The 19,936-nt window shown below is 43.9% G+C and overlaps 1 protein-coding gene across 4 annotated transcripts in view; it reads right to left on the reverse strand.

Annotated features, from left to right (window-relative positions):
* Positions 1-19,936, reverse strand: part of FGGY (FGGY carbohydrate kinase domain containing) — a 331,539-nt gene that overhangs the window by 277,654 nt on the left and 33,949 nt on the right. Inside the window, exons 3-4 of one of the 4 annotated variants that reach the window (XM_065673212.1) lie at positions 18,814-18,894; positions 16,652-17,401 (exon numbers count right to left, since the gene is read on the reverse strand). The exons of 2 other annotated variants lie outside the window; for them this stretch is intronic. The gene's annotated coding sequence lies outside the window, so the exon portion shown is untranslated. Of the gene's footprint in view, positions 1-16,651; positions 17,416-18,813; positions 18,895-19,936 lie in introns of those variants that run through there. One more of the 4 variants, XM_065673213.1, reaches the window with a different exon arrangement.

Below are 19,936 nucleotides of genomic sequence, written 5' to 3' on the forward strand. Positions count from 1 at the left end.
AGGAAGGAATGTGATGTTCAAAGAAGAGAGCATATCACCAGCTTGAAAACAACTACGAACACATCCAGTGCATATTATTGGCCGTATTTTTAACTGATTCAATCTCTATCACCTGGGAAATGTTTCAGAAGTATGTAGTATCCCAAGAGTAGCTGCAGAGGCACTGCAGAGTGTCCCTCTCTACCCTCACCTTTTCCCATTCACTTAATGAAACAGCCTTCAAGTCACACTGTCCTTGTACTTGTGTTTCTCATGACAGTCAAGTCCAGCAACAGCAGCAAATCCCACATTTACTTTGGGAAAGGGTGAAAGGCACAAGTTCTGGTTATGGTATCCCACATTAGGTCAGGATTCTGTTTGGCTAATGAAATGTGAATACCGATAAACTTCCTGGTCCTGCCTATTTGGCCGTGCTCTGCCATGGCTCCTCAATCAACCCAGCATGGGTGAGTTGTGTGGGTAGAGGAAAGTTCATGGCCAGTTGCTCACTGCTAACAGAAACATGGTTTGCAAATGAGTTGCCTTAATCCCAAAGAACTGTGTCTCCTGTGCCTACAATCTGTAACAGTCCCATTGTACTCCTTTAACAGGTGTTTTCCTTCCACTAAGTAGTTGCAGTTGAATCAGTAGTTCTGATTTTGTTGTCACTGGAGTACACTGCATCTTTGTGGAGTGATGATAGATCATCCTTTCAACCCACATCATTTTTCCTTCTGCCCAAACCACACAAAGATATTGATTAATCTAGGATTCATCAGTCACTTATCAATCAGAAAAACCTGGAATGGAAAGTTCAATGCAACAGACTAAACAAATCGTAGTGAAATGTAAATTCTTCACATCTGTATTTCCACTATGTTTGAAAACGCAGTGATTTTGATCCACCACAGGAGATAAGTCCTTATACAGCAACATCATATAAACAATTCGCATCCCATTTCTGTGGTTTCAAGAGTACAATGCTCATATCCTCAAAAGCATCACTTCAATTCATCTCCACATCCTAAAGTGATTCAGCCTTTGAGAAAAAAAAAATAAAAGAGTTGTGATCTGAGTTCATCTGACATTTCCAAATTTCATATGAGAAGCTGAACTACAGTATTGGCATTAACAACAAAACCACAGCATGGTAGTTCCATAAACCACTCCTCCGGCTTCTAAGACCCAGTTGCCTCCAGTGGACCACCACTTCAAACCTGAACTTTGCTGACTGGCTTAACAATTTGTTCCTGGTATCATGTGACAGGTTTCTGAAGCTCACATGTGTAATGGGGCATTTGCTGCTAGTATGAAAAGAAGAGAAAATAAAATACTAGAACATGAGGTTCCAATTGTCTGAAAACCAGAAACATCTGTTGGAGTCATGAGCAGTTGATTAGCGGAGTTCACTTCTAGGGTAAGGATTCAGCAGATCAGCTCTTCCAGCTCAGCGCATCATTGTAGTCACTGGAAGCATTACAAAGAGTTACAAAGAATAAGCAGGAGAGATACAAATAATTTCTTAGTGTGCCGGTGTCCTTAAAAGCCAACTATAATGCAACAGTCTTCAGCACTGCTTTACATGGTACCAGCATGTGAAATTAACAGCTGTAATTCAGCCTCGCTATTATCCACTACAGCCAAACATCTGCCAGTCTTCAGGTTATAAACCTACACTATTTCTGAAGCTTATAACTAGAGACTGTAAAAGGTCACTTACAAGGTGCCAGTGTGAGCTCATTTGCAAAATGATCAGACCAAGTTGGGTTCAGTCTATCAGTCAAGACAATGACAAAAATATCAGTTGTGTTTTAAGATGCTGTTCGGATTCCAACCTAAAGCTTTCCCAGCTCATTACATGAACATCAGGATTAACACTCTGGAACATATGCACAAAAAGCAGAGGTTAATCAGAGATGCTAACTCAGCCCATGTGCACTCTAAAGCTCCACTGATACTGGATAGATAGCCAAGCTATATTTATGTATAGTCATTCAGGCTGCTGCTGCAGATCTGTGCTCCTAAGACCACAAACTTTGGCACCCAGGAGTAGAAGAAACCACCAGGAAGAGGATGTCTTTAGGGTCAAGCCTCTCTTTCATTAGCTTGACTATCTAATTGAAGGTCTACTAGGAATCTTAGCCCTAGCTCTTGTCCAGTTCCTGGTGGCAGTGGCCTGACCTAACTTCCCAGTTTCCTAGTGCTCCATCTGCACCAACCCACCTGGCTCCTCATGTGTGTTCCACATCCAGGAATGGGGTACTGTTACCTCAAAAATAACAACAATGGGGTAGCAAGCCACTGCACTTCCCCTCCTGGCTACTTTGTCTTTAACACAAATGTAAGATAACCAACACAAAATAACTTGTAAGATTGGTGGGCTCTGTGTTCAGGTACAGAGTTTGAGTCAACTTATTGTGCAACCCTACCATGACTTTGGGAAGGCTGTTTTATTATACAGAAATTAATCAGTGTCCCACTTTTACCATGAAGAACAAGCTTCCAAGATGCTAAAGCTATCAAGGAAAATGGCAGCTTCTGAGGGATAGTCAGGGGTTTGAGTTGCTTTCAGTCTACCCTAAAGGAGAATCTTTTCACACTTTTTAAAGTAAAAATTGTATTTGACCATGGAAATTATTATCAGATGTCCCCAAAATAAACTGTTTCCATTTGAATAAATCCTATTCTGCAAGTATCCTTCTACCTTTCAGACCACAATGCACACCTCCCTCTGAAATCCCTTCCATGCTTTCCACTTCTCTGTAAGACTCTACTTTCAATCTTCCTGTCATTAAGGCTCTACTATGTGCCTGTTTCCTCTCACCTAAGCTTATAGGCAGGTGAGGGATTCAACAGAACGCACAGTTCTCGAGATGCCAGTGAAAGCAGAGATGAGCACTGGCTCTAACCAACAGACCTGATTGTCCTTCCCTGTTTGAACATGTAAGGGATTTCTGAATCCACATGGTGCAATGTGTGGTGAGTCTCTGTGGAGTGGGCGAAGTCCAAGCATCAACCTAGTTTGGCTTTTCTAAGAACAGCTGTGGATCCTCCTTCCAGGGCTCCGTAGGGTCCAACTGTTTTATCCAGGACCCTCTGTTGGCCCTGATGATTCCCCTGTAACTTGCATGCACTCTTCCCCATAACCCCACTGAAGAAGGAGCCCAGCTCACTGCAGAACCGTCGTGACCAACTGGGGGTTTAGAAGTTATGTGTAAAGCTTCTCTTGAAAAACCAGAATCAACTGTGTTCAGATTACCTTGCCCCAGCTTCCTTACGTCTCTAGCAGATTCTATGGGTTCTATTAGGTCCTCTGTGAGGATACAGGATCCAGACAGATGCAAGGAACCTCTGAACCATGCAGCTCCTCCAAACCAGCTTTCTATGAATTAGACTGGCCCTTCTGCTAAGCCTAATTTCAGGGGAAAAGGTACATTCATTTCTTCTCCCCTCCCATGTAGCCTGAGACTTCCTTATGTGAGGCTTCCCCCCTTGTTTCATTAACAAATCTTTTCACAAGACCTTCATGGTAGGAAGTGTCTTTTACAAACTGAACTGAACGCACTGGATGCAAGCTAGACGGATCATGGAATTCAAAGCCTCCACAGGCACAGCTGTATGCCTTAAAAGTAAATTATTGACCTAATAAACCTTAGCAGGGTTATTGTTTCAGGTCACAAGCTGCTTTAACATGAACACTTCTCTAATAGAAACAGTTTACACCTGGCTATCTCAACATAAGAGCAGACAAAGCAGAACTCCATCCACAGAGGACCAATAGACCTGCCCTAGGTCACTCCTATCAGGTCCAGAGACTTTCACTCCTTTTTAACTTTACTAGGTAAGTGCCACCTTTTGTCCCAGACTGCAGCAGTTTCATGGATTGCCATTAAGATTTAATGACAGACTTTGCTGCTGCAAAGACATCTCATGATACAAGAATTTTATTGCATCAGCTTCCTAATGTCATAGAATTAACTCAAATTTGTATTAAAGACCTAAGTTGCCAAAATTAGTGGTGCTGCTGCACCTTTAGCTCCGTGATTAAGATGACAAGTTCTTAGGAAGAAATAAGGGCTGAGATGAATGATCTCTGGTGAGCCACAATGTTACCAGAAGCCTTAGGGACTCAGATGTTACCTTTCCCTCTGCTGTGACTTATGAACAATAGAAACCTCTAAATGATCTGCTCATCAGTGAGTACAGCTCTGCACACCTTTGCATCAGAGACGGAAGAAGATGCACTTAATCAGTGCAGAAAAATAGAGAGGTGGAAGACACAACTCTGTCCCTTCTCCACACCATCCATTGTGCACACTCACTGTCTCCCAAACAACACATAGCAGACACGTGCTACCAACATAGAGTCATTGCTAGTACTGCTACAGAAAACACACACAAACCTTAGATGAACATTGGTTTGGGGATTTTATCTCATTATTTGGCTTAGGAAGGATAAATAACAGCAACACTCAACTACCCGGATCTGTTTCATTTCTGCCTTCTCTTCCTGAGAATGGCTGGAATCAGCTCCTGTAGAAGGCTTTAGACTAGACAGAATGAGGTGAAAGGTCACACTCCTTCCAGCCCTGAAAAAAGCCTCCAGGAGCCACCGAGCACAGAGCAGAGGAAGGACTGCTTGGTTTCGATCTCTGTATCCGTTATGAGTAAGCCAGTGGTGCCCTGACAAAACCTGAAGAAACTGAGGTGTGGCAGCTCTCTGACGCAGCAAGAATGGGCCCAGAAGCCCACACAGAGGGCTTCTTCTAGGATGGGCTGGAGTACGAGCCAGGACGGGAGGTTCCTGTGCCACTGTGAGATGGGCCCCAGGCTCTGCCAGAGCTGGGTGACTCATGGCAGGGATGGGGGAAGACAAGACTTGGCAACCTGGGCTGCCCCACACAGTAGCAAGTTTTGTTCTCCATAGGTAACCCCAGGCCTATGTGGCATGTGGCTGAACTCTTCAGTAAACCACTGCAGTCCTTGTCACTCTATGGTTATCTTCTCAAGAGCAATGGACCATATCACTTAATTCACGCAGCATTCAGGGCTTGATGTGTCCTCAGCCTCCCTGCTCCAGCTGCCCAAGCCACGGTTAACAGGCTGCAAAAGAGTGATGATGGTGGGACCAAGTCTCCTGCCCTTTCCCCCTGCAGCAGTTAGACCTGCCAGGCACTGGGAGCCAGCAATATCCGCCTGGAACAGGACACCACTCCCACCCGGCAGGGCAAACCCAGGACTATGATTCACGTGTGGAACCACTTCCCTTGGGGAGCTGTAATGGCTCCCATTTCCTGCTCACTACCATACCTGATTCTTAAGGTTCCCATCCTCACCACAAGAATCAAACAGCTTGCACAACAGCAGCTGGCCTGTTGCACTGTACAGCCAAGCACTTCAAGGTGTCTCTGGTTAGTACCTTTAAAAGCTGGCCTGCACACACTGTGTGATGAGAGCACTAGGAAATGCCATCTACCTTTTGGTAAGCTCCTTTAGTACCACCATATGCTGCTCTTAGGGCAGGTGAAAAAAACATTCTTGTTTGTTGTATTAAGCACCCTAACACTATTTTACTACTTTGCAATGCAAATGGCATATAAATTGTACAACCTGAAAAATAGACAGAAGACATCTCACATGCCTGAGAATGACATATTTTTCCTCCCCAGTCCAAATGAATCCTGAAGCCTTGACATTTACAAAAGCCCAATCAGAGATTGCTAAGGCTTTGGCAAGACCAGATCAGATATTCCTCATGAAATCTTTCTAAGCAGTGGATAACACACTTGTGGTCTCACTCCTGTGACACACTGGACACTCGGACCTGGGGCTATCACTACCTTGTGCGGGAAGGGCATACTTGGTTGAGTAACCACGTTCAGAGGATAACATGACATCTGCCCATCACTTCACTCCAATGGGACTGAGGATGTGATTAGAGTTCAGTGGGTGACAGAGCTCAGCGTTACAGCCTTTTCTGAAGAGCAACCATCTCAAAAACGTTCAAAGTCTGATACTGCAAAAGGAGATGCAAAACTAACATCAATCTTTTTTACAAATCGCAAGCTCACAGAAATTCATGTTGAAAGGGGCCTCAGAAGGACTTCTCATTCAACCTCCTGCTCAAAGCAGGGTCAGCTAAAAGGTCAGACCAGGTTACTCGGTGGTGTAACTAACTCATTGGCCTTTAGGATCTGTGTTGCAAGCATTGCATTGAGAGTTCATTTTCTGGATTAAAACAGAAGGATGTGCACTTAGTGAAAAAAGAAATGGCAACAGCCTTAGAAATATCAATGAATACAATTCACAGGCTACCAGGAGTCAACTAACAATAAATGTTAACTCCTCTGTTCTGATTTCCAACATACTATGTTAAAGCAACCAGAAGCAAGCTCAGCTGTGATAGCTGATTCAGTTCTCTAATTTTCACAAGTGGCAATGACATTGACAGTTTAGAGCACATGAGCCTGTACTGTTTACATCAAAATACACTTGCTTCAAAAGTGTGTTTGCTTACTGAGCAGATAATCTAGCACTAACCTGTTAGCTTTATATAAACTACTCACAAAGCCCATCCCTGGAAGTAATAAGCTGTTCGTTAAAGATTCCTGAGATTCTTAGTGACGTTTCCTGATAAGGGTCCCATATCTAAGCACAGATGACATTGAATATGCATGGGTTTAACAACATCAGCTTGTTCTAAAGTGTGATTTAACCCATGTTATCTGAACTGTAGTTGAATTCCTCATATGGTTAAAGGGCAAATTCAGATGCCTTTAGTCACCTTTTTCCACAACAAGTCTCACTGAATTAACTGAGATTGATGATTAGAGAATGAACAAAGGGCTGAGACTGCACACAGGGCTAACACCAGGGTTACCCTGAGAGAGCAGGACTTCAGACCACCTCTGTGACTGAAAGGGCCTCAGCTTTGCTAAACGTCAAAACAGTCACAAGTTTTCACTGGTTTATCGCTATGGTTAAAGCAGTGAAACCTTTTGAGGTAGGTTCATATTGTCTGAACTGGGATTCTACAATTCAACCTAACTCACATACGGGGCAGAGACTATAATGTCCTTGATTTCACTAGAAATGGATTCAAAGGAAAGCAGTTGGAATAGTCTATAAAAAATAACAACATCACTAAAGCTGACTGAGTTGCTCTGCTACAAATTTATACCTGAACAAGGATCAGTGATAGCCCCATGCAGTGCTGCTATGTTTGGACTAAGAAAACAACACAAAAAGTGGTTGACAATGGCACTGCTGAGCATAAGATGAGGGTTATTAACTCAGATGTAGTTTGGTGCATTCAAGTGCTTCGTGTATACAGAGAACTTGTCATAGAATCACAGACTGGCTTGCGAGAACTTCTTCCTAATATCTAATCCAAGTCTCCCCCCTACTCAGGTTAAAGCCATTCCCCTTGGCCTGTCCCTACAGGCCCTTGTCCCAAGCCCCTCTCCAGGTTTCCTGCAGCCCCTTTAGGCACTGGAGCTGCTCTCAGGTCTCCCCTTCAGGAGCCTTCTCTTCTCCAGGCTGCCCCAGCCCAGCTCTCTCAGCCTGGCTCCAGAGCAGAGCTGCTCCAGCCCTCGCAGCATCTCTGTGGTCTCCTCTGCACTCACTCCAACAGCTCCAAGTCCCTCTTGTGTTGCTGGCCCCAGAGCTCAATTAGGACTGCAGGGGAGGGTCTCCCCAGAGTGCAGTAGGGGGGCAGAATCCCCTTCCTTGTCTGCTGATCATGCTCCTTTTGATGCAGCCCAGGACACTGTTGGTTTCTTTTCCCTTTAAAAACTACACGCAGGCACTTTCTGTATTCAGAATAACTCCTGTGCTTCTGGCAGCCCTCCCATTATCATTTAACATGTGCGTCTCTTCCCAGCAACATACATCCTCCAAAGCTCTGGGTCACAATATACACATGGTGTATATGCTGGGACCACAGCTTGGCCAAAAATGCTAAGGGGAGGATTTTCTTAAGGAGTGGTATTTCCCATATTCCAACATAACCTTTTCTGACTACCCCCCTACCTTTCTTGGGCAAAGGCAAGAGCATCCCTTTGCAACCAGGATTTTGTTAAATGTTGTTCTGCTGCATTTAGTGTCTAAAACCTACAGCTGAAAACGGGTTTTCCTCCTAAAGTATCAAATTCCATAGCTATTGGTCAGACCATCTCCTGCCTCATCATCCTAGAGATGCTATCACCCTCTTCCTTATTGCTCGATCAACATTTCTCTCTAATCACCCTCTTCCTTATTGTCCCATCTCTGTTTCTTCCCAAGTCTCCTTTACTGCCAAACATGTGAATAACTTGTTCTAACATGCATTACAGGACAGACTTAAAGAATCAACAGTATAAAAACAACATTAAAAAATACAGCCAGTGTATTAAGCCAGTGCATGGCATTCCGTCTTCTTTCTTTGTTAATCTATACCATCAGTGCTGTTAACCCCACCTACTAAATCCACAGGCACTCCCCAAGCACTGTTACAAGAAGAAAATCAGCTAGAAAACACCTTATCACCTTGGAAAAAAAAAAAAGCAGATGAGGATGGTGTGACAGGTTCATAAAGAGCAGCAGTATTTCATCCTTGTAACTGTGAAATCCAGTTTTGTAATAACAGTTGTTTGTGCTGCTGACTTCCTTCAACACCTGTGACTCTGCTTGTCACAGCCTCGCTGCCTGCTGGAAACTTGGCAAAAGACAAGAGAGGAGATATTAGGGAACCAATGGTACAGCCTGAGAGAGGCCAGAAAGTCCAAAGGTTGAACAGAATTGCCAGGAGCAGTCTGATAAACTAAGGAAGTATGTGGCTGGGAAGAGACAAACTGCTACACCCGACTACAGTGTGTTCAAACTCTGCACCCCAACACCTCGGAAGAGCGCACGCTCTATCCAAGGGATTTTCCCAAAGAAACAGAATCTTTCCAAACTCCTTTCTGAAAGGGGTAGGTGGCCACTCAGTGCACTGCACATGCCAGAATTTATAGAACCATAGAATGGTTTGGGTTGGAAAGGACCTTAAGATCATCCAGTTCCAACCCCCTGCCATGGACAGGGACATCTCCACACTAGACCATGTCACCCAAGGCTCTGCCCAAGCTGGCCTTGAACACTGCCAGAGATGGAGCATTTACCACTTCTTTGGGCAACCTGTGCCAGGGCCTCACCACCCTCACAGGCCTTATATTTGAAAGCACTCCTCTTTATTTTTTTCAAATGAAGCTAGATTTGTGATTTAATAAAAGGAAAAATATGCTGTGGAAAACCTCCTCTGAATTAGCATATGCAAACCTTCCCAAACTCTGGCTCCTGTAAAGAACTTGTCCTTACAGAAAAAATCTATCAGACTGTAACTAAGTTGTAACTTGCCATGTGAAATAAATAAGGCAATAATCTGATCCCTCAGAAGGCTTCAACTAAACCTGTAAAATAGCTAATAAAACATTCAGCATTTGAAGAGGTTCTATTGAGAAGGAGAGTTTAGAACTTTGGGTTCATGTTAGGAGGAGCATGAGGCATTAATAACTAAGGGGTTTTCCCCTTTTCCTCTCCATCACTGTTACACAGAAGCACAACTTTTTGTGAAACCACACTGTAAACCTGATCAGAAAACTCCTTCAGAACAAATCAAACCAAGAACACAGCATGCCCCCCCATATAACTGAGCACAAGTGAAGTGTCAGTGCAGGAATGGCAGCCAGGGGAGGGAGGAAAAAGGACGGGAATTGCTTTGAGCTCTTATTGCTGCCGAGTACTTTCTATTATAAAGCCATAACATACTATGATTTCAAGACTATGGCTCTGCACTGCTTCGCACTGTGCGCCTCTTTTCCTATGTGGGATCCTATAGGGATCTCTAGCACTGCAGAAACTCCATGTGGAGAGGTTCACAGACGTTAGATGTTTCACTGTGCACTGCTTATTCACTAAAGGAGGGGATAACCCCAGCACTGCTTGCAAACACAACAGCTTCCTTGAGAAGCAACAGCAAAACCCATAAGCATGGGCTCTCCTTGTAAGCAAAACGCCTGCCTGGGGAGCGCTGCCCTCCCCAGGGAGCTCCGCTGTGGGAAGCAGGAGCAAGGAACTGCCTTTTTAGGACTGTGGCTGAGCGGAGCCGGGAAGCGCCAGGGCAGGAGCGGGGCTCCCGCAGCAGCTCGCTGGCCTTACAAGGAGAAAGCCAGGTATTCCCCAGCCCGGACCCAGGAGCTGCACAGCGAGTTAAGGTGAAGCAGGGTTCGCCGCAAGGCTTGGTCCAATACCAGCCAGGGGGACCCCTTGGCCACAGCCACCCTCCTCGTTAGTGCAGCCTTCCAGCCCCCCAGCATTTCCAATGGGCCTTATTTGGAAGCAGAGGAGTCGAATTAGTTGAAAGATCGTTTTCAGATCTGAAAAGCCAGATGGTTTGTGGGGGAACCGTGCTGGGTTTTAATGTGACATTTTAAGGCACTCAAGGCAATGTTTTGGAGCACAAGTCTCTAATGTCAGGCATCTTTTAGGTTTCTGCAGGAGAGGGCAGGTTTCAGAGGGGATGAGCAACTGGATTTTCCAAAGACTTTAACAGGAGGAGCAGGACTCGAAGCCTCAGACACTCAGCAATCTGTTTAAGCAAGTTTTAGGAGCACACGTGATCAGGGCTCCTCCCCAGTTGCCTAAAACTTAAGGCTGCTTGACAGAAAAGCAAAACCATTTTAGCTCCATTCTGCTGAAGTTACATTTCTTTTTATTTCCTGCTTTATTTTCCTAGGGAGCAAAACAACCCAAACCACCTCAGGCCAAATCCATCTATACAGGTATATGCGTAAGCAACTCTGACCATGAACTGCCCCATGCTGTTGCTCTTCTTACTTTCCTTACCCTAGATTTCAGAAGAGAAGGCTGTGAGGAAAAAAGAACTTCTTTTCCTCAACAATATCCATTTTAAGATTTTATTTTTATATCTTTCTCAGAAAATGGCAACAAAAATGGAATGACCTGGAATATTTTTTTTTTTTGGCAAATTAAAATGAATCCTTTAGATATGGTTAAAAAGAAGTCATTTACAGTGTAACATTAAACTGAGACACTATATACAATAGGAATAATACAATATCCCAGTTCTGAATATGAAATGCCATACTGAAAGTCACAGAATTACCCATACATTTTGCCATCTTTGTTTCTTGAGGATAAGCTCTGCTGACAGCCTGCCTGGAGACGCTGAATAGCACAGGTTTAAGTGAAAACAGCAATTTCTAACCTGGAGATAGGAGAATTGCTTGATGGTTTAGATCTGCACTGCTTTTAAATCCACAGACACGTGGCTGCTCCACATCGCACACTGCTGCCATTGTTGGTGCCTTCAGGTAGTAATTGCAGCAGGAAGGCCAAAACTTTGGTTAATCTTGCCACATCCCACTTGCAACATATTGGCAAGAAAACATGGGGAAGTAGTAATTATCCATGGATAATCACAGGGCATTTGTTTCCAAGATTCCTTGTGAAAGGCCCATCAGGAGAAAAGAGGCCACAGACAACATGAAAAATTACATTAAACAACTGAAAAATATCTAAATACATGACAAAGTCAGCCAGTATGAGCTCAGACACTGCATAGGACCTTCTCCAGCTGCTGATGGGGCTGGGATTATATGTCTATATCTCCAAAGGAGCACTAGGGTAATAATTTCATAAAAGGAATATGAGTTTTGACACCAGATTTCATACTGTAAATTTCTCCTTGCAAATAACTTGCTTGCCAAAGCAGTGCAGCAGGCAGAGAGGGAGAAAGGCAGGCAAGCTATTCCCCTAAAAGCACTGGCTGTGCTGCTCAGGTACACAAGGCATTGCTCCAGAAGTAGGGAATGCTGGCTCATTAGGAGCAATGAAAAAAACCCCTCTGAGGGGATTTTAAAAACAACAACTTCCCAAAGCAAAACATGCATATGTACCACATGCATTTGTTTATGCAGCTGTAATGAGTGATGAAATCCATTTATGAGCTGAAGTCACAAGATTCTAAGCAGGTCTTTGTTTCATCTCAGTAAGTCCTGACATTTCCCTACTACTTATAATAATGTGATTTGGAGCACCATTTTCAAACTTAAGCACCTGGGGTTTAATAGTGCTTCTCATCTGCTTTGCTGAGACTGAACAGTCTACTCCTGAGCCTCTGCTTTGATTAAACATCCCAAAGACAGATACAGAAAGCTTGTTCGAGTTTAACATCCGCTTGCAATTCCTGCATCCAGCATATATGCTGCAATTTGTACTCAAACTGAGACTCTCAACCTGCAAAACATGTAAATAGAAATCAATGAGACCATTAGTGGAATGAATACTTTCGGCATCGGCCCTTCTGTAACCACAAAGTCTATCCAGATGGATGCCCTTAAAAGACTTGAGAAGGTCTGCCACAGACAATGGCTTTTGTTCCAGCCTCTTGCTGTGACTTGGGAGAATAAAATGAAGATAACTGCAGCTGGTTGCTGCTTACATTAATGCAGCATTAGTGCCCTGAGTAACAAAGGTAGGACAGGGTATGCAGGCGGTGGAAAGATTCAGCACAAATAACTAGTGAGTTATATGTTTCGTGGATTTATAAACTGTGCTAAGCTTTAGATGCATTATTATATAGCTTTATGATTCAGTAATCCTACATTATAAATCAAGATCACATTTTTAGCTTTGATATTAAGGAGAAAAAAAACCCAATAATATAATTATATATATATGTAAAAGCTATCTGCCTCTGCTGCTCTTGCCATTACTCTGCTATTAGCTTTGCAAACAGGTCTGATGTTTTGTAAGGATCAGATCAAACCTAAATGAACACAGGTTCACTGTTCATATAAACAGAGTGACTTCTTTATACTTCTTTGAAAAGAGAAAATAAAATAGACTCCTGATTTGAAGAAAACACCAATCCTAATGCACAAGAGCAGAAGATCCCAGACACAGAAAATACCATAGAATCATACACTCTTAGCCTTTAAGGTCTGAAGGGAAGTGTTGCTGTCTATTCTGTTCCTCATGTCCGGCTCATTCATTTACTGCTCTCCAGAGTCCCAGATGAGTGAAGAGGTGGATTTTAGTGTGTCACCAAGTCAGGATGGCAGCAGGATATAAGGAAAATGCAAGAATCTTTCACCTAGGACATTTGTTCTAAGCAGCCTCTTGTTTACATGCAAAAGCATGAAGTCCAAGACAATTTCTTCAGCAGCTTGGACCCAAACTCAGGAAAGCTCTAAAAAGTTCAAAGCCAATATGCATAACCAGCAGAGGCAATGCCTCATCCGACCTGCACACAGTATGTTCCTAGACTTGCCTTTTTTATGCCCCATCACTACAGTTCCTGATGAAGAGTCCCTCTCAAGCATCCTTGTAGCCCCCTTCGGATACTGGAAGGCTGCTCTGAGGTCCCCATGCAGCCTTCTCTTCTCCAGGCTGAACAGCCCCAACTTCCTCAGCCTGTCTTCATACGGGAGATGCTCCATTACTCAAGTACAGAAGTCACACAAAGCCGTATCAAAAAAGAGTTTGTAATATTCTCAATGCCACATCAATTTATATATGCTACGTATATTCATGGAAAAACAAACTCAGATGCAACCCCCTCACCTAAATTCTAACTCTATAGGGATTGGATTTTATATTCCCCAAGGATGTGGTTCTGAGCAACCTGATCTGGTTGAATATGGCCCTGCTCATTGCAGATGAGCTTTGAAAGACCCTTCAAGCCCAAACTATTCTATGCTTCCATTTTCCTTTAGCTTTTGGGGATCTACTACACCAGTGTGACAGAAAGAAAACGCCTGTAACTCCTGAAGTCAGAGAAACAACTGAAAAACATGCATCAGTAGAAACTGCTATTTAAATGCTTCTCCACATGAACTAACCCCAGCTGAAACGCTCTGAAAGTGCACATTAAAAGAAATATAACTGCAAGAGTGTTAAGTAAACAGCTCTCTTACTGGATTTGCTGTAAGTGACCGAACCTTTCTTCCCCTTTCCACATTAAAGGAGAGCTCTAAACCCACATTTTGCATATTTTATTAGTTCAAACCTTTTCTAACATGGTTCCCAGGGCAGACCAAGTCTAACGAACTTTAAAATACTACTGTAACACTGTTCTGCAATAACAGTATGAGAAGCTGGCGGAGTGTGAATAACAGGACTATCAATATATGCCTAATTCCCAGACTCAGAATGCAATTCACCCTACGATTCACAATTTATTGAACCTGAACTTGCACTCCAGCTCCAGTAATCAATGTTCCCCATCTCTCACCTCTGCTTTCACCAGAGAGAGGAATTGCACATTGGAACAAAGAAAAACATTGCTGTGCCTGTTTTAAAAACCATAGTTGAAAGTTACTTGAAAGGTCAGAAAGCCCAGAATGATCCTGCTAGGAACAGATTAGCAGGCAGAGGGTAGGAAAGGTGCTCAGGGGTGGATGGGAAGCACAATCTATCAGATTGATAACACCACTATGTATATGGTACAATTATATCTTATCTTTCCAGCTCCACAACCCAAATAAACCACATGGAAGCCTTGGAGCCTGATTCTGTTGTCTTTAAGCACACACCCCTTAGGGTGGTGACCCAGGACACACCACACATCTTTTTACTTCATGTAAGACAAAATCAAAACAAATATAATCAGTATTTTTCCTTTTAGGACTCTCAGGGAGCCTCTTTGATGTGTTTTCTCTAATAGTTTGCTCTCAGGGGTTTCTCTGAGCTTATAATGGGCTCGTTTTTATGTAACCTCTTTCAAGCTCCCAACACAGCAACTGCTGTAACAGTACACAGCAACACTACACCGAGGAATACCTTATCCAAATGAAACCAAAAGGGAAATTTAGATGAGTACATTCTGCTTAGGTTGGAATTTTGGCTCAGACACAAGAGTTCACACTCCTGCTCTTGTGAAGAAAAAAAAAGCAGCTCTAATGCAGATACTGAAAATGAAAGTATCTCTACTTGAAAGCTGAAAATCTGGCCACCTCTATAGCATGTTTTGCTACTCTGGGAAATTTTACTCATCTAGACCCATTCAGGAAGGGGAAATCCTCAGTGCTACAAGCTGAGCATGGGTTTGCCATACAATTGACCAGACCTGAGGCTCCAGAACTATGATTTAGTACCCGTGATATAAAACTAGTAGAATTTCTATAGAGCTGCTTGCCAATTTTTCTTTGGTTTAGGAGCAATAATTCACATTTACCTTTTATCTTGATGTATTCCTCTTTAGGAGAGAATCCTCAACCAGATTACCACATTCTTTTCGGTGTTACCAAACAGATACATCAGTGTACTGCAGGTCTAAAAGTCTCCAGATCTGCTACTAATAAAATGCCTAAAGTTTTACTAATGAAATGCCTAAAACTCACATAACTGAATACCTCTAAAATACCCTGTAAACAGCTGCCCTGCACCCAAGCTGTCAGTAGATTCATGAGGTTGTAGAGGTAATTTCCATCTATCAGCTAAGACAGATACTGGTATTTCTGTTGTTCTCTGCTGTGCTCCGTCAAGACACTACACATGGAGGAAGCAGGAGCTAAGACACGGACCGGGAATATTGCCTTCACGTGGGAAGGTGACCTGCTAAGAAACTGCTTATTGAACCTGACAGCGAGGGCATAAACAACATCAGAGGGAGTGCTTACACGTGTACTCCCAGTAAAGGGGAGGGCAAGGTGGTGAAAGTCAGAGCTAGTACAGGACAAATACAAGTTAAAGACTCAGTTTTCAATCTCCAGGATACTAAAATGTTTTTAAGTGATCCCAGTGTTTGGGGGAGGAGGGAGGGAGGGATGAAAGGAGTAGGGGGAGCAGACATTTCTTATGGTTTATAACACCTTTTGTGGGAAAAACCATCCTAGACAGAAAGCAACAAAGGGGTTTGAAACCAACAGAAAAGTACTTGCTTAAAGGTAGCTGGCTCTTTGTAAACCTTCCTGATGCCTGAAAAAGCACCCTGAGCATGCACTCCACCAGACAGCTTTGCATATGAAATGCTCTTTGCTTCAGAAACAGTTGTGTATTTTTACCAGAGAGGGGGTTATTCCTGTCAATTGTCCTCTGATTACTGATCTGTGAGAAGCAAAAAAGCACAGCTACCACAAAGGCGTAAGTATTAAAGTTCATGGGATTTTGAACATTCCCTTTCCTTACCCTAAAACTTTAACCCTTGAGTGGATGCTGCCATATACGTTTCCTTTGTTCAGCTGCCTGCTGGGCCACCTGGAAAGCATCAGAACTCGAAAACTGCTATTGTTTATTCAGCATTCCCTCAAAAGCAAACCTTGCTGTCCATTCCCATTCCCCAGAAAGGTATTTGGTTCTATCGGCACCCCTATCAAATTCAAGTGCAGAGACATGTTTAGGGTACGTGCAGCAGCTCAGATAGGCTGGGCTGTTGCAATCCTGTTGCAATCCAGTGCAGAAAACAGAATGTGAGCACTGGCATGCTGCTCCCACGCCCTCCCCTCTCCAGGCTTTACATTAACTCAGTGACACCCTGCTAGGCACAAGGCTTATTTACACAACACGAAGTCCTGAGACCAGCCTTTGTTCGACTGCACTGTTGACAAGGCTCGGGAAGCACCACGGACTATAGTAAAGGTGCATTAAGGACTGGAAGGCCTATGTATGAATGAGATGTTTTGAAACTCGCCTGATTGAGTTCCCAGCTGCAGCACAACCCTCTTTCAGCCGGAAGCTGTTGGGACAAACCAGCGAAGCTCCTGGCTTTCCCGGGGAGCAGTGAATTGTACTGACACGGTGGTTCCACAAGGACTTGAATCCAGGATATGCTGGTGACACCCTGAAAAGAAGCAAATGCCTCCCTCCCCAGCCATTCAGATGTTTTGCTGGGCTAGATTAGGACGGGATGTATTTCCCAACACACTTCACCTCACGGCTGTGTCAGCGCAAGGGAGGGGACAGCGTGGGAGCCGGAAGAGGGAAGGACTGACTGACAGGCTCTTAGCGGCAGGACCGGCCCAAGACACCCAGGGAACCCACGGCTCTGGGACCTGTGCACTCCCTAGTTTTCCTTAGAAATGCTTGCTCTATGCATAGCACTTTAAAACCTAACCTATGTGTAAAAACAGGCAAGAAAGCTTAGGTGCCAGCGTAATGGGTGAAAGCATCCAAGGGGGCTGTAGCTTCACCTCCTCCCCAGGACGAGCGCTGCCCGCTCTGTGGCACTCACCCTCTTCCCCATGGAGTGTATAATGCAGAACTCCTCCTGTGTTTTATGTGGTCATCTTGTTGAAGTTTTGGATTAAATTCCAAGGCTGCTTCTTGGAGATTTGGAGGTTTGGAGATCCAGAGAGGTGCTGGTTGCTGTGCCTCAGCTTCCCCCTTCTGGGAAGTGGCCATGACAGGGATATATATTCCCTACCACAACTGCCATGACATCCTACAAAGCATTTTTGACATTAACAACTCAGAATCATTGTCAGAGCCTCTCATGGCAGAGACTTTAAATGTAAAGAAAACAAAAGAAAAGCTCTCCAGAAAAGCAGGGCCAGAGCAGCTGGGAGATATTTGGTCAGAATGCCAGAGAGCAACCAGAGAGGGAAAATGGCATCAATTTAAGTGCCAGTATATGCTTTACACAGTCCTGGGTCAGCTTCAAAATGCATTATAAGGGTGATGAACCAATAAAAATGTCAATGGCTGATCTCCTAAAAGCAAATGGGGCCAGTGACAAATATTTTATACCAATAAGTTAATCCTAGATCTTCTTCCAGAAAATCTCATTCCTTTTCTGTACCTTTTTCCTTAATGCACTTTTAAAAATAAAAATAGTTCTTTGTATACCGCTTGTATAGCATTTATTCCCCATAGACCTGCATGATTTACTAGAACTACAGTCCCATTATACCCATTTTACAGGCAGTGAAACCAACCCACGTAGATAAAGAAAGTGATTAAAGGTCATGCAGCAGAGAGGCAACACCAGGGAAGACTAAAAGGGGTCTACAAGGAATCTGGAGAGGGCCTTTTTATAAGGACATATAGTGACAAGAGAGAGGGGGATGGCTTTAACCTGACATGGGGGAAATCTGGATTAGACAGCAGGAAGAAGCTCTTCTCTGTGAAGGTGCTGAAACTCTGGCACAGGGTACCCAGAGAAGCTGTGGCTGCCCCATCCCTGGCAGTGCTCAAGGCCAGGTTGGACACAGGGGCTTGGAGCAAGCTGCTCCAGTGGAAGGTGTCCCTGCCCGTGGCAGGGGGTTGGAACTGGATGAGCTTTAAGGTCCCTTCCAACCCAAACCAGTCTGGGATTCTGTAAAACTGCAGTTCTATTCCATTTCAGTTTATTCTGTTCTCCTGTATTTCTCTACTGGTACACAGAAAATAAAATGACTTCTCATTAAACTCACGAGGTTATATTAAAAAGGTGAACAAATTTTTGCTTCACTTTGTAAATTCTCTTGGTTTTCTCGAAGGGATAAATATTCCCCACCATTACTGCTACAGGGTTAGGTAAATACTTCACAGAGAGTACCTAAATGTGAAATACACCCCTGTTCTTATTAATATTTATGTAATAACCTAGGGCTGGAATTGGCTATCATTGGCTTGACCTCAGATCTTTGACATAAATGCCTATTTGAAGCACCTAGCAATAGGCTGGAAGCATCCACACCCAGAACTGCTCTGTCTGGGCTTGCAGTTTTGCCAGCCACACACCTTTTCCTACCCTGACTGTAAGGAACGCAGCAACTGGAAAACATCAGCACAAAACATGCTTAGAGAGAACAAGGCAACGTTGTACCATTAGCTCTTACAACACACGTGCTTAACCTCTCTCACATGACTTACCTGAGTCCACAGCCCATGCTTAGCTGAACAGAAGCTGAACTCTGCAAACATGCACGCTGCAGCTGGTACCCAGACCTGTAACTACCACACAGCCATTTCTGGAATGTCTATCTAGTTGTGCTCTCTAAAAACAACCAAAAAAACTAAAGCAAAATTCAGACTAACCCTGAATTTCAATTAGCAGCCATTGAGGCCTTAGGCCTTTGCTTTATTACTCCCCTTTTATCCAAAAAATGTCCTTTGATCTCATGAACTTTTTTCTAATGTATTCAAATGTCATGGCTTTTTTTATCTGTTTCGTATGTCCTCAGCAGACTGTGTAAACAGCCCTGTGAGCTGACCAATGCATCTGCCAATCCGGCACACATGTCAGCAGTGTTCCTGTACCCACTGTGGGAAACCAGGATATCAGGCAGGGATCAATACTGAATTCCACACTAAATTTTCCACCTCTGCTTCCTTCTGAAACAAGGGCACATATAGACACTGCAGTGTTGGCAACTGCACACTATTCTTAACAAAGAGGAAAGAATGGCAATTTTGAGGGGTATGAGTATCCTGGTGGTTCTCTTGTGGAAGTCCTAAGGGGCTGCTGTGGCCAGGACCAGGACATTCCCTCCCTGTGAGGGGACAGGGCTGCCCTGACCAGTGGGGAGCAGCCACAGTCGCTGTGTGATACATCAGCTGCAATCAGAGATCAGGTTTATTATGAATCAGATGGGATTAAGAGTAGCTGTTTAGTAGCATCTTCTCCCAAACTCAAGTCTGTAACTCTGCTTGTGCTTTCAGGTATTGTCCCACCCAGGCCATGCCCTTTCCTCCCTGCAATGCCTTCCTTGCCTATTTGGCAACCCCAAGTGCTCTCACACCATGACTCCAACACAAATGACTGTCATCCAGAGTGAATGCTTCCATTTTAATTCCATGAGCAGGCATTCTGTAAACCTCCCTACAGGCTCCACCACTATAATCCCTGGGAAGGAGCAACCTGCAGGACCTACTTTCACTGGGCAATGCTTTCTCTGCTTATTGCTACTCTTTTCAGAAACATTACTCTAATTCAGACAGGAGTCCTTACATCTGTCAGCCACCAGCCACTGGTGATATTCAATAACAGAAACTC

This window comes from Lathamus discolor, chromosome 3, assembly GCF_037157495.1.
Source record: "Lathamus discolor isolate bLatDis1 chromosome 3, bLatDis1.hap1, whole genome shotgun sequence".
Classification (NCBI taxonomy): Eukaryota; Metazoa; Chordata; class Aves; order Psittaciformes; family Psittacidae; genus Lathamus; species Lathamus discolor.